The sequence below is a fragment of the Myotis brandtii genome, unplaced genomic scaffold, assembly GCF_000412655.1.
Source record: "Myotis brandtii unplaced genomic scaffold, ASM41265v1 scaffold103, whole genome shotgun sequence".
Classification (NCBI taxonomy): domain Eukaryota; kingdom Metazoa; phylum Chordata; class Mammalia; order Chiroptera; family Vespertilionidae; genus Myotis; species Myotis brandtii.
The window spans coordinates 2,171,589-2,185,215 of NW_005353460.1; the positions used below are offsets into that span (position 1 = coordinate 2,171,589).

The 13,627-nt window shown below is 41.9% G+C and overlaps 1 protein-coding gene across 1 annotated transcript in view; it reads left to right on the forward strand.

Annotated features, from left to right (window-relative positions):
- Positions 1 to 13,627, forward strand: part of TACC1 (transforming, acidic coiled-coil containing protein 1) — a 47,475-nt gene that overhangs the window by 4,742 nt on the left and 29,106 nt on the right. The window lies entirely within an intron of this gene.

Genomic DNA, 13,627 nt, shown 5'->3' on the forward strand with positions numbered 1-13,627 from the left:
GATGCTTATGGCCTGGTTTTGTCCAGTATTTTTTAGACTATCAAAGCTGCATTGGCTGTGCTCTGCCACTGAGACCTCCCCCACTATACACCCACCTTTTTTTGTTGTTGTTGTTAATCCTCACTCGAAGATACTTTTCCATTGATTTTAGAGAAAGTGGAAGGGAGGAGGAGAGACAGAGAGAAACATCGATGTGAGAGAGACACATCGATTGGCTGCCTCCCACACCGTGCCACCACTAGGGCCAGGGATTGAGCCTGCAACCAAGGTACGCGCCCTTGACTGGAACCAAACCCAGAACCCTTCAGTCTGTGGGCCGACGCTCTAGCCACTGAGCCAAACCAGCCAGGGCCACATCCACCTTTATTTACAGATAGTTACTCTGCTTTGAGAAAGAGAGTCTTAATCCATGCTGAAGCTGTGCTATGGCCTTGAAACAAGTAGTTAAACCTTCCCTGTTTGATGTGTTACTTAGAGGAATAGATTTTTCAAAGATATACAGTGTTCCTCCAGAATAGAAGAAAAGAGAACAGGATCAATCCTCAGATATTTACTGCTGGAGGCCTTGTAGGGAATGGGGAGTTGTTTGTTGACACAATTTTGGTAGTCTAGATCTGGAATCAGCAAACTATAGATCGAAGACCAAATCTGACCTGCCACCTGCTATTGCCTATTATTTTCTACTTAAGAGCTAAGAAGTGTTTTTACATTAAATATTTTGAAAAAAATATTTTGGGATGTGTGTAAATTATATGAAATTCAAATTTTAGGGCCTATAAATAAATTTTTGTTGGAATGCAGCCACATTTACTCATTTAGATGTTGTCTGTGGCTGCTTTCATACTACAATAGCAAGGTTGAGTACTTGGAACAGAGATCCAATGGCCAGAAAAACCTAACAGAAAAGTTTGCTGACTTAGATCCACACTTTCAGCAATTTTGATAAAAAACATAAAGTTTAATTAATTTGGCATGATGACTTAAAAAAAAGCAGCATGGCTCTACCTGATTGATTGACAAATGAACTGTGGGTAGCTGGGTGCCATTAGTGTAGACCCCCAGGTAAGACTTTAGGGATAGACTGCTGTGGGCTGGCTATTTGTCTCTTTTGCAAAATGGAAATGATATAATTGGTCTGTTAATGTACTTGATTCTTTGTTGACTAAAATATCTGAGGAGTTATGACAAAAGGAAGTTAGGGAAGAATGAGACAATTGTGGAATCATTTGCTGTAAGTTCAAATATAGACTTTTAACTTTTGCCCGTTATGTGTTTTTAATGTAACTTTGGGTGTTTGAGATTTGTAATTTGACTGTTGATATGGTATATTGTTGGTATATATTGTGTAGTTGTTATGGTGTATTTATTGGAATGTGTTAGACTACAGATGTAAGATGTAGAAGGAGATCTCGTTAAAATCCAAGCCTTAGATATTTTTTCTATTCTAATGCTTTGTATTTGATGTATAACCCAGGAGGTATCCAGTTGAATCTATAAGTATGGTTCTTCTAGGGCCGTGGTCGGCAAACTGCGGCTCGCGAGCCACATGTGGCTTTTTGGCCCCTTGAGTGTGGCTCTTCCTAAGCCTTAGGAGTACCCTAATTAAGTTAGTAACAATGTACCTACCTATATAGTTTAAGTTTAAAAAATTTGGCTCTCAAAAGAAATTTCAATCGTTGTACTGTTGATATTTGGCTCTGTTGACTAATGAGTTTGCCGACCACTGTCCTAGGGATTTAGTATAACAGCCTCTCCCTGCCCCTACCAAAGGGATTGCTTTATTAGAATATCCTAGGACTATAATGGGACTAATAATGACTTTTAACATTACCTGGTTCAACAGTTCGACCCATGTGGCTCCTTCTACAACATCCCAGGCTAATGCTTTTCTTTTATTTTCTTACTAGTGCCCTGATGTGCACAAATTCGTGCACATTGAATGGAAATTAATTAGAAGGTGGCTGGCGGGGCGTGACTGGGCTAGACAGGCCAGACACACCCTGGAGAGAACCTCCTGTGGTCCCTCCCCGCAGGCTGCACCTGGGGCATCTGCAGAGTGAGCGGGGTCCTTCTGGCAGGTGGGGTCCAGGCTGCACCTGGGGCGGCACTACAGCTCGAAGGGCGTCTGCAGAGTGAGCGGGGTCCTTCTGGCAGGTGGGGTCCCTCGGCCAGGCCTGCGGGGATCAGGCCGAAACTGTCTCTCCAACATCCCCCGAGGGGTCCTGGATTGCAAGAGGGCGGCTCTAGGGTGACGCATCCCAGAATCAGGCTTTCTCCTCTCTGGTTCCGGGGGGTGCGTCACCCAAAGAACCGCCGCTGCCAAGTCACCACAGCTTGGCAGCTCCTGCGTTGAGCGTCTGCCCCCTGGTGGTCAGTGCGAGTCATAGCTACTGGTCAGATCATCTGCCCCGGGTGGTCATTACGCATCATAGCTAGCGGTCGGACGGTCAGACGGTTGCTTAGCCTTTTATATATATAGATTTTGTATTTGATTGACTCACAGCTTAAATTTTATTGTTTTATATTATTATAAGATGTTTAAGGCTTGAAAACCTCAGCAGCATGACACAATTCCATTCCTCCCTGCCCCCCCCTCACCCCATAAAATGTTTTTAGATTTCAGAGATTCCCACTAGTTAGTAAATGGGATCAGAGCCATATTTCTTTTTTGTTCTGTTTATCCCACTGTAAATGAGCCATGAGGGGAGCACCTCTTCTTCTGTATGGTGCTGCATCTGAAGAGAATGTTTTGGGGAAAAAGTGTAGTGTTTTCAGCAAAGACCTCAGAGAATGCAGAATCACAGTGTTTGAATAAAAGAACTCAGGGGCCAGGGCAAAGTCAAAAGTAAAGATTTTAGTAATTGTCAAAGCAGTAATTTCCTTTTAAGATGAATAGTAAATTCATGTAATAGAAATATTATAATGATTAAACTCATTTCAGATTTGCATACCACAGTTTTGGGCTTACCTTAGCATCAAATAAAGCAATATAGCTTACTTTAATAGTTTCTGATGGTGAAGGCATTTTCTGTATGTGTCTAGTGGTGGTGGTGGTAGGGCAACCCTTCTAAAATGTGCTGCTACCATTTAATGCTCCACCTAAAAAATGGATGTGGCCCTGACTCATTTGGCTCAGTGGATAGAGCGTCGGCCTGCGGACTGAAGGGTCCCAGGTTTGATTCCGGTCAAGGGCATGTACCATGGTTGCAGACACATCTCCAGTAGCGGGGGCGGTGCAGGAGGCAGCTGATCAATGTTTCTCTCTCATTGATGTTTCTGACTCTCTATCCCTCTCCCTTCCTCTCTGTAAAAAATCAATACAAAATATATTTTTTAAAAAATGAATGTGGTCTAAAGCCATTTAAACATTTCAGTTAAAGAGTAGTTAATAGTGTCTTTTTCAAGTGACCAGTAAAACTGATTATAGGAAACCCTAGAGGTAAGCATTTGTCACAGCCTCCTAAACTCAAGTTAGTGATCATGGTTTGTCCACCCCAAACATCCATCACCGAGGAGATTTGATAACTGAGGGTTGCTAAATTGTCCAATAATTGTTCAAGGTGGGCCTAGAAAGGGATTGCTATTTATAAGTTCAAGATCTCATCTTCATTTTTGTGTGTACATGAACCTAATTTTGAGTTCACACAAACTCAGTTGGATCCCCAGGGGTTAGATTGATGATGGCTAAACCCAAGGGAATAGTAACCAGTTGGAGCAGTTCATTAATTCACAAATAAAAAATGTAATTTGACAGTTCTCTTTGGCAGATACAGATACTGTCCAGGTATCCTCTTACCTATGTCTTTGCTGGAAATCTAACAACCAATTATTGATCTCCAGCTTTCCCACTGTAAGATTCCCACCTAGAAGACCACTAACTTTCTGTTTCAGCTGTATTTATTGGGTGTATTGGAAGCAAGTAGTTTTTTTTATAGTGTCTAATTTTATTTTTATAACAATGACACTATAAAATAGAACACATGTGATTTCCATTCCACAGATTAGGAAATTGGGGCCACCGCCTTTACTGCTGGTAGTAGAGTGGGGTCTTAAATTCAGCTCTTAAGATCATAGATCCAGAGCTCTTGGAACATATTCTGTAGCTTCTCTCTCCAGGGAACGTGTGAAATCTCTCTTTACTGACTAAAGAGAAGACTTATCACAGGAAATAGAGATTCTTAAAATGTTGCCAGGACAATGTGATGGGGGAAAGCATCCTCTTAAGTAAACTTTTAGGTATAGTAGTTTTTTAAAAAAATCAGCAGGAAGTACATCTTCCACATGTGTTAACTTGGCATATATAATATATAAAGTATAAAATGTATTTTAGGAATTTTGGACATAAGTCATTAAGAAGTTTACAGCACAATTTAGATAGAGAGTCAGAAGCAAATAAAAAAAAGTATTCCTGGGTAAGCAGCACTGTTGGATTGAAAACATTTTGCTTCCTTAATGCTTAGCTTCAGCTCATCAGTGAGAGATAAAGAGGAAATGGACACACTGAGTACTAGGTTTTGCTTCCTTCTCCTCCTGTGAGTCATATGTGGGTGAGGAGAGGCGGATGCATGAGCATTTGTATAGCCTCCTGGGACTCTGCACCTTTTTGGAATAGGAAGAGATGTTTCTAAGAGGTGTGGATTAGTTTTCTGTTGCTGTATAACAGGTTACTCCAAAACTTGTTAGCAGCTTAAAACAGTAAACATTTATTATCTTGCATAGCTTTCATAGGGCTGGAATTGGGGAGCAGCTTAGCTGGGCGGTCTGACATAGAGTTGCTTGTGAGAACACTGTCATGATGTTGGCTGGGACTGTAGTCATCTGAAGGCTTGACTGGGGCTCGAGGATCCTCTCCTCAGGTAGCTCTCTCGTGCCGGCAAGTTAGTGCTGGCTGTTGGTGCAAGGCCTCACTTCTTCACTGTATGGATGGATCTGTCCCTGGTTTGCTTAAGTGTTCTTCCAGTCTGGCTGCTAACTGCCTGCAGAATGAGTGACCCAAGAGCAAGATGGAAGTTGTAATGTCTTTTATGACACAGCCTCAGATGTCACACTGTTATTTACACAATACCCTTTTGGTTACTAAGTCCGTCCAAGGGTGTGAATGCCAGGAGGTGAGACTCATTGGGGGTCATCTTGGAGGCAGCTACCACAAGGCCCTTTTCTATTAAAAATTTTTTTTTCTATACTAAAGGGTGTAATTTTTGGTATAATAACTTTTTTTATTACTGTCCTCGTTTGGGGCCTCTTTATTGCCTCCCCCTGCCCTTCCTGCTGCCCCTTTTCTTAGAGTGAAGGAGCAGGAGGCAAGAAAGTGACTTAGCCTTCAGCCAGGGTCCCTGTTCAGTTGTAGAAGGTGTCTCATGTGCCCCGTGCACTGGCTGCTGTTGCTGTCTGGAGGCTCCTCTCTCGCTGCCTCTTTCTTTATCCTGCATCAGCTTCCCAGCTCTGCGTAGGCGGTTGCTACTTTGTGAGAGAGGCGGTTGGTATTTTGAATTCTCCAGTAATTATTTCTGAGGAGATGCACATTATGGTTGTTTGGCAGCAACAGAGTGAAGTTACACAATTTCAGATCTCTGCAAAGGAGGCCCATCTGGTAGCACGAGCCCTTTCCCCCTTGCTCTTCCTGCTGCAGTGGCTTGGGAATGTAGAAGTCCTGTGAGGGGGGAGGGGGCAGCCCTCTCTGATTCTGTCTGTGGTCGGGGGTTTTCTGCTCTGTTTGAAATGTAACCTCAGACAAATCCAGGCGGATGCATAACTCGGGCATCTCCTGAGTGGGAAGGGAAGACATTGTTACATGGCTCCTCTGGAGAAGGCTTTGGCTTCCTGATGGGCAGACACTTCCTGAATAATGGGCCCTGCCCTCTTACCTTATTGTAATCTTGGCCGTCAGAGGATGGGGTTTGGTTCCCTTTTTAAATAAAATAGCATAAGGTGCTGGTTTGGAAATTTGAAGTACTTGCTTCATCCTTAGTACAAAGGTTTTCAGTTTATCAAGTGGCTTTGCAGATGATTCTTTACCAGAGTCTTGTATTTTAGAGCCAGCCTCTCTCTAGAGTTAGAAGATTATCTCTTGTCTTGAGAGAACAACTTGGCACCTGACTCCCTATCTCTTACAGAAAGCAGTTACTCTCCCACCCCCAATCCTTAGTTCCTGGGCAATGTTTTCATTTGATTCTGTTTTGGAGGGTGGGGAGGAGGAGGTTTGGACAGTTAGCTCATTATCTGGGTTGGGTCAGGGGTGTGTTTGTGTTGATTTTGTCTTTCTGCTTTAAGTGGTAACATCCTAAACTTCTGGCATACCTAAGAGGATGTTCTGCCTTTTTCTGCCTTGACTCACCCACTTGGCACCCTGACTTGAGGTCCCAGTGGTTGTCAGGTGAATGTGAGCTCTGCAGTCCCCACCCTTAGGTTCTACCCAGTCTTCCCAGAAAAGGCCTTCTTGTCCCATTGGCTTATCGCTGGACAGTCCTATATAATAAAAGGGCAATATGCAAATTGACCCTAACGGCAGAATGACCAGTTGCTATGACATGCACTGACCACCAGGGGGCATATGCTCAACACAGGATCTGCCCTCTGTTGGTCAGTGTGCTCCCACAGCGGGAGCTCTGCTCAGCCACATGCCTGGCTGATGGCTGCAAGCACATTGGTGTGGCGGGCGCCTCTCCCGCCTCCTCGGCAGTGCTAAGGATGTCCAGCTGCGGCTTAGGCCCGCTCCTCACAGGACATCCCCCGAGGGCTCCTGGGCTGGCAGAGGGATGTCTGACTGCCAGCTTAGGCCTGATCCCCCAGGGAGCGGGCCTAAGCCGGCAGGTGGACATCCCCAGAGGGGTCCCGGACTGGGAAGAGGGCACAGGCCAGGCAGAGGGACTCCTCGAATGCATGAATTTTCGTGCACCGGGCCTCTAGTAAATATATAGTGTTCAACTCCATTTTAAGGCTGATGCCCTTGACTAAGTGGCTGAGAACATACATATATACAATTTATTTCAACTTTGGAGGAACTGGAACTCAGAGACACGAACCTGAAAAAACCCCTCAAGCCTGCCTAAATGCTAATGTGTATCCTAGTAAGTCTCTTCAAGTCAGACCATGAACAGAAAAGGTGGCATAATGCCAGAATCACATTTGTTTTCCTTCGGAAGCGCTTTATTCACACTTGGGAGTAGGGGCTGGGAGGGCAAGGGCAAGCATCTTTTTAAGGAGGAGGGTTCTTCAAAGGGAAGGGGTCAAATGAAGAACAAATGTCAATTCTTTACAGCTGTTGTATAGGGCAGAATGGTTTTATCACTACTTGTATTTACTTTTTTTCTGTATTAAAAAATATAATCCTAGGAGAAGGGCGTCCTTTATGTATTAGGCATTCCCTGGGCAGTAGGCACTGATTGAGCATCAACTCTGTTTTGGGCACTTGGTTTTTGCTCTGGGGTAAAAAGAAGACAGTGTGAGTCTGGAGGGAGCTAGCTGCCTTCTATTTCCCAGGCTTCTTGGCTTCCCCAGATGTTTTAGCAGCAAATAGATAATTATCACATCAAATAGGTGATTTAGCAAGAGAAGGTGTGAGGGAGGAATGTGTAAAGTCAAATATTAAAAATTAGAATTTAAGCCCTAACCGGTTTGGCTCGGTGGATAGAGCGTCGGCCTGCGGACTCAGGGGTCCCGGGTTTGATTCCGGTCAAGGGCATGTACCTTGGTTGCGGGGACATCCCCAGTGGGGGGTGTGCAGGAGGCAGCTGATCGATATTTCTCTCTCATCGATGTTTCTAGCTCTCTATCCCTCTCCCTTCCTCTCTGTAAAAAATCAATAAAATATATTTTTAAAAAAATTAGAATTTAAAAAACCTACCTTCCCAAACAACAACAAAAACACAAAGCCTTTTGAGCTTGACAATTGTCATATTTTTAGGATGGTTCATATATTTGCCTATGTCTTTTATACGAGAGAGGAGTGATGTCATTTATTTCACCTCCTTCTGTAAATAGATTTTATCTAGCACATTGTAGGCTTCCTCAGGAGAAATTTAAAATCCCAAATTGATGTGAAAGTGAGACCTACCACCTCTCTCAAGTATGTGTTCCTACAAGTGACACACATAAAAGGCTATTTGAAGCATTTTCTGAAATGTAAGTCTGTGGTGCGGTAGAACATTTTATTAGATATTTCAGGACACTGCTCCTGCTCTGTTACCCTCTGAGCCTCCATGTTCTTTTTTAAAAAACAACAGTTTTATTGAGATACTAGAGCAGTGGTTCTCAACCTGTGGGTCATGACCCCTTTGGCGGTCGAACGACCCTTTCACAGGGGTCGCCTAAGACCATCCTGCATATCAGATATTTACATTATGATTCATAACAATAGCAACATTACAGTTATGAAGTAGCAGCGAAAATAATTTTATGGTTGGGTCACAACATGAGGAACTGTATTTAAAGGGCCAGAAGGTTGAGAACCACTGTACTAGAGGCCCAGTGCATGAAACTCGTGCACAGGTAGGGTCCCTAGGCCTGTCTGCTGATCAGGGCCGATTGGGGGGCTTATGGCTGCTGGCCAGGGCCTTCCTTAATTCCGCACCGCCCCCTGGTGGTCAACGCATGTCATAGTGATCGATTGAACTCCTGGTCTCCTGGTCGAACTCCCGAGGGGACACTTTGCATATTAGTCTTTTATATATATAGATTATTTACATGCCATACAGTTTACCCATTTAAAGGATGTACAGTTCAATGGTTTTTAGTATATGAACAGAATTGTGCAACTGTTGCCTCAGTATAATGTTTAAAATATTTATCACCCCACCCCCACCCCATTCTACCCTCCAGTGCTAGGCAACTGACAATCTGCTTTGTGTCTCAATAGATTTGCTTGTTCTGGACATTTCATATAAATATGTATTCTTTTGTGACTAACTCTGTTTACTCACCATAATGCTTTCAAGGCTCATTCATGTTGTAGCATGTATTAGTACTTTATTCCTTTTTATTGCCAATTCTCCACTGTATGGCTATACCACATTTTGTTTACCCAAAATGTTCAGTTGATGAACATTTGGGTTATTTCCACTTTGGGGCTATTATGAATAGTACTGCTGTGAATATTTGTGTTCAGGTTTTTGTGTGGATATATGTTTTCATTTCTCTTGGGCTTATACCTAGTAGTGGAATTGCTGGTCATAAGGTAATTATTTCTAATATTTTGAGGAACTGTCAAACTTTTTACAAAGTTACTGCACTATTTTACATTCCTACCAATAGTGTATGAGAGTTTCAATTTCTCCATGTCTTTGATAACACCTGTTGCTATCTGTCTGATTGTAGTTATATTATTAGGTGTGGAGTAGTATTTTGTGGTTTTGATTTGATTTGGTTTTGATTTGGAATTTTCCTAATGGCTAATGATGTTGAGCATCTTTTCATGTACTTGTTGGCTGTTCACATATCTTTTTAGCAAAATGTTTATTCAGATTCTTTGCCTACTTTTTAGTTGGGTTGTTTATCTTTTTATATTGAGTTGTAAGAGTACTTTATGTATTCTAGATACAAATCTTTTATTAGATATATGATTGTCAATTTCTATTCTGTGGGTTGTCTTCACTTTTTTGAGGTTATCATTTGAAGTTTTTTACACTTTTAATTTTGATAAAGTTCATATTATCTATTGCTGTCATATCTAAGAAGACTTTGCCTAACCAATGGTCTTGGAAAAAGTAGAGGTGGAGCACGTTGGGATTAGAAATAGGGACCCTATGGTGAAATTGAGATAAGAGAAATGGGTAGAATGGGATTAAGTTCTGAGTAGAAGAGATTTTTCTCCTTACTAAGAAAGATTCTGGGCCTCTGAATATCAGTTTTATATGTCTTTATATGTTTAAAATGAATAGTGATGCATCCTTTAATACACTGTTCTTTCCTTTGCTCTTTCCCTACACCATGTCTTTGAGATCCTCCTGTATTAGCATGTATAGGTCTACTTCATTGTTACCACCCATATAATATTCCAGTGTAATGTTGCACCTTAAATCATCTATCAGTCTCCTATGATTTTTATAATAACACAAAAAAGTGAATACTTTTTAATATCACACTTAAGTGAACATCCTCATCCTTGTACATATGTGTGTTTAGCCCTCTTTGTGTGCATATTTAAAATAAATTCCATAGCAGTGGAATTGATGAGTTAAAGAATCAATTCATTTTGGATTTTGGTAGATACTGCTAAATACTTCCTGAAAGATTCCCATGATGCTATTTACCATGAAACGTATGAGAGTGCCTACTGGCCCCCTTGCCACTCATTGATATTTTAATTTGACAAATCTGATAGGTTAAAAATGGTATCCTGTTTATTAATTGTATATGAATTTAAAGTGAGCATATTTTTAAAATTTGTTTTGGCCATTTTTTTAAAAATTGCTTATTTATATACCCTTTATCATATGGAATTTATTAATTTTAGTTTAATGGAAGGCACCAGGAGTATTATTTTACATGGGAAGTGGTGAGGAGGATTGCTCTGGTTGCTTACTCCCTCCAATTTGTAAAGTCCTTAAGAACTGAAATTCTTCCTGTGTGTTCTCTAATTCTGACTGCATGAGTTTTTGTTTGTAAAATGCTCAGTCACCATGCCTACGCAGTAGTCAGTGCTCGACTTCCTCCCTTTTCTTCCTTCACATTGGTTTTTCACTTTATACCAGATTTTGTGGGAGGCAACTTATTGTCTAGTGGTGATGACTCCGGTGTTTCCTGCACATCTGGTGTGTGAGCCTGTCTAACAGGGCTTCACAATGCCTGACCTCTGAATGGGCCATCCCAAAGCCAGGGTCACTGGGCAGGCTAGCAATTTGGCTCCCACTTCAAATCAATGTATTTTAAATAGCCAGTAGTTATTAGAGGAGAAGAGCTTCATGTAAATAAAGAGTGGAGAACGTTCTGCAGACTTAGGTCAAAGTTTGGCTGCCTCCTGACCTTATGACTTCACTCTGCACAACAAACTGAACCAGCCTTCAGAAAAGGAAGTTATTTTCTGAAGCTTGTTCCTAGGGTTTGATTCTTTTCCAGGGTAGCCTGCCCAAGTCACTTCCTACCACACCCAGTGTGCTGACCAGACCATACCCCCTCCAACTTTCACTTGATATTTAGTGTCCCTTTAGTCCACCCTTTAGTGCAGTCTTAATGTCAACATGTAGGAAGTAAGGTGACTGAATTTTGTTTAAACAAACCTATTTGAACTTGTGTTTTAGTGAGTGTTCCCTCTCAAGGATTTAGTCCACACTTAAAATTGCTTAAAACAGCACTTGTAACACATTCCTTTTGAATGTTCTCAGAGGTGACAAGTTTCATTCTTTGATGTTGAGATTTCCCCCTCCCCCTCCCTCAGTAGTTTAAGAGTTTTTAAATCCCAGTGTAGTGACTGGGGGCAGGGATTGAAGTTATAACTATACAGCAATGACAGGGGCCCTTTTGAGGACCCTAAAAACAGGGGCTCCTAAATGGTAGGCTGTGGATTTTCTCCACCAGACAATGCTCTCACATGATTTTTCATTGAGTTTCAGAGTCTTCATGGACCCTCTGAAAATTTATCTAAGAACCCTTCTTGAATTACTGTAAAAGACATTCATTTTCATGCATTGGTTCTGAGATTTTGTTTTAAGACTTTTGCCTTAGAGTCAGACCTTGTATCTTAAACATGGATGTGAGATACTATTTGTGGATTTTGAGGTTAGAAAAAGGCCAGGGTGTGTATCTGTGCCATACAGGAAGCCTGTTTAAATTTTGGCAGCTTTTCTCACTTTACATGTCAAGTAAAACTCATACAGGGGACCATCTGTAGCTAAAGGACAGGAAGGGATAGATCTAAAAGGAGTTTGCAGACAATGCTTCACCAAAAGTTAAAACCTGAGGGGGAAAAGTCAAGCATACTTGAAAATAATGCCAAATCTGAAGTAATACACATTGTTTTCCAAGTGGTTGTGGTTTTCTTTCTTCTAAAATGAGATTATACATGTGAAAGCAGCTAGTCAGTTGGTTCTCAGAATATGTCAGCTGAATACATTTCTGAGTTTCAAATATATTTGTGATAATGGCATTTCCCCTCTTCTAATCTAAGGCTTTCAAGGTATTTCATAAGCTTGTATTTTAACGCAGTATGTTTTCATTATACTGGAGTGCAAACCCGAATGTCTAGCTGTTAATTTTTTTTTTAATTTTATTTTATTGTTTAAAGTATTACAAATAGTAGTACATATGTCTCCTTTTTCCCCCCATTGACCTTCCCCTGGCCTTCCCCCCGCCCCAGTGTGTTACTTTAATCTTTAAGTTTTTGGCATTTCATGCCTTTTCTTTTAAAAATATTATAAAGGGCAAGGGAAACATTTCTTTTTACAGAATAGTCTACATCCTGAATGAATATAGGAGAGATCTGCTGTTTGAGAGCATCCATGGGCGATTCACACAACCTTTTAGATTTATGGGAGGCTGACTATGGAAAGGAAGTTTCATTAATAGCAGCAGACGTGGCAGAAGTGGAAATGGTGGTCTATTTTTAATTTCCTCTGTGTTTGCTTTGAATTCATCTACTGATCTAATCGCTGTCTGTGTTCACCAAGCCACCAGGCAGTGCAGTGCTTGTCAGACTCATCAAACTCATTTCAGGGAGAGAGCTCTTCAGTTCCCTGGAGGAAGATTTTAAGGAATCCAGGATTTATTAAAAATGGAAGGATGAAGAGAGGTAGGTTAGTTACACAACAGTGCTTTCAGATTAGAAACAGGGACTGACAGCTGTGGCTAGAACTCTTCACTGATGGAAGTTTGGGAACTGGAGCCTACTGAGAATGGGTGTTTTACTTAGTGGAAGTTACCTGTGGTGTGATGCTTGAAGTTTAGGTTCTATCTTACGGCAGCACTTAGGGATGTGGGGTCAACTGGTGTTGGACATGTACTGTTTAGAGCATAAATTAAAAAAATCTTGCCCTAACCGGTTTGGCTCAGTGGATAGAGTGTCAGCCTGTGGACTGAAGAGTCCCAGGTTCGATTCCGGTCAAGGGCATGTACCTTGGTTGCGGGCACATCCCCAGTAGGGGGTGTGCAGGAGGCAGCTGATCGATGTTTCTCTCTCATCGATGTTTCTAACTCTCTATCCCTCTCCCTTCCTCTCTGTAAAAAAATCAATGAAATATATTTTTAAAAAAGTCTTACTCAGACATACCTTGTTGAGTTATGTGATTAATTAGTTTTCTTGCTTGATGGTCTCATGATTCCCAAAACAGGTTTAAGTCAATGAGCAATCTTCTCCCGCCCCACCAGTACTTTCTGCTGGTGACTGAAGATATAGACCAAGGGGGGGGTCTGCAGTGCCGAGGTGTAGGACTGACTGGCAAGTTTACTTACCTGGCACCTGGCTTGAGCTAGCCAAGACATGCCAGGCAGGGTGGTGTCTTCTTGGTGGAGCTCCCTTCCCCCCTGCTCAGTGTCGGGGGCTGAATTCAGATGAGGATGTTGGTTTTCCTGCCCCATGCCACCCTGGTAGGTGGCATGATTTCTGATAAAATAGGTAAAAACCTTTATTTCCTAGAGCTACAGGCAGAAGCCACTGCCAATCCCAGTCATAAAAGAGTCATGTAAAAAGGTGTGTGAG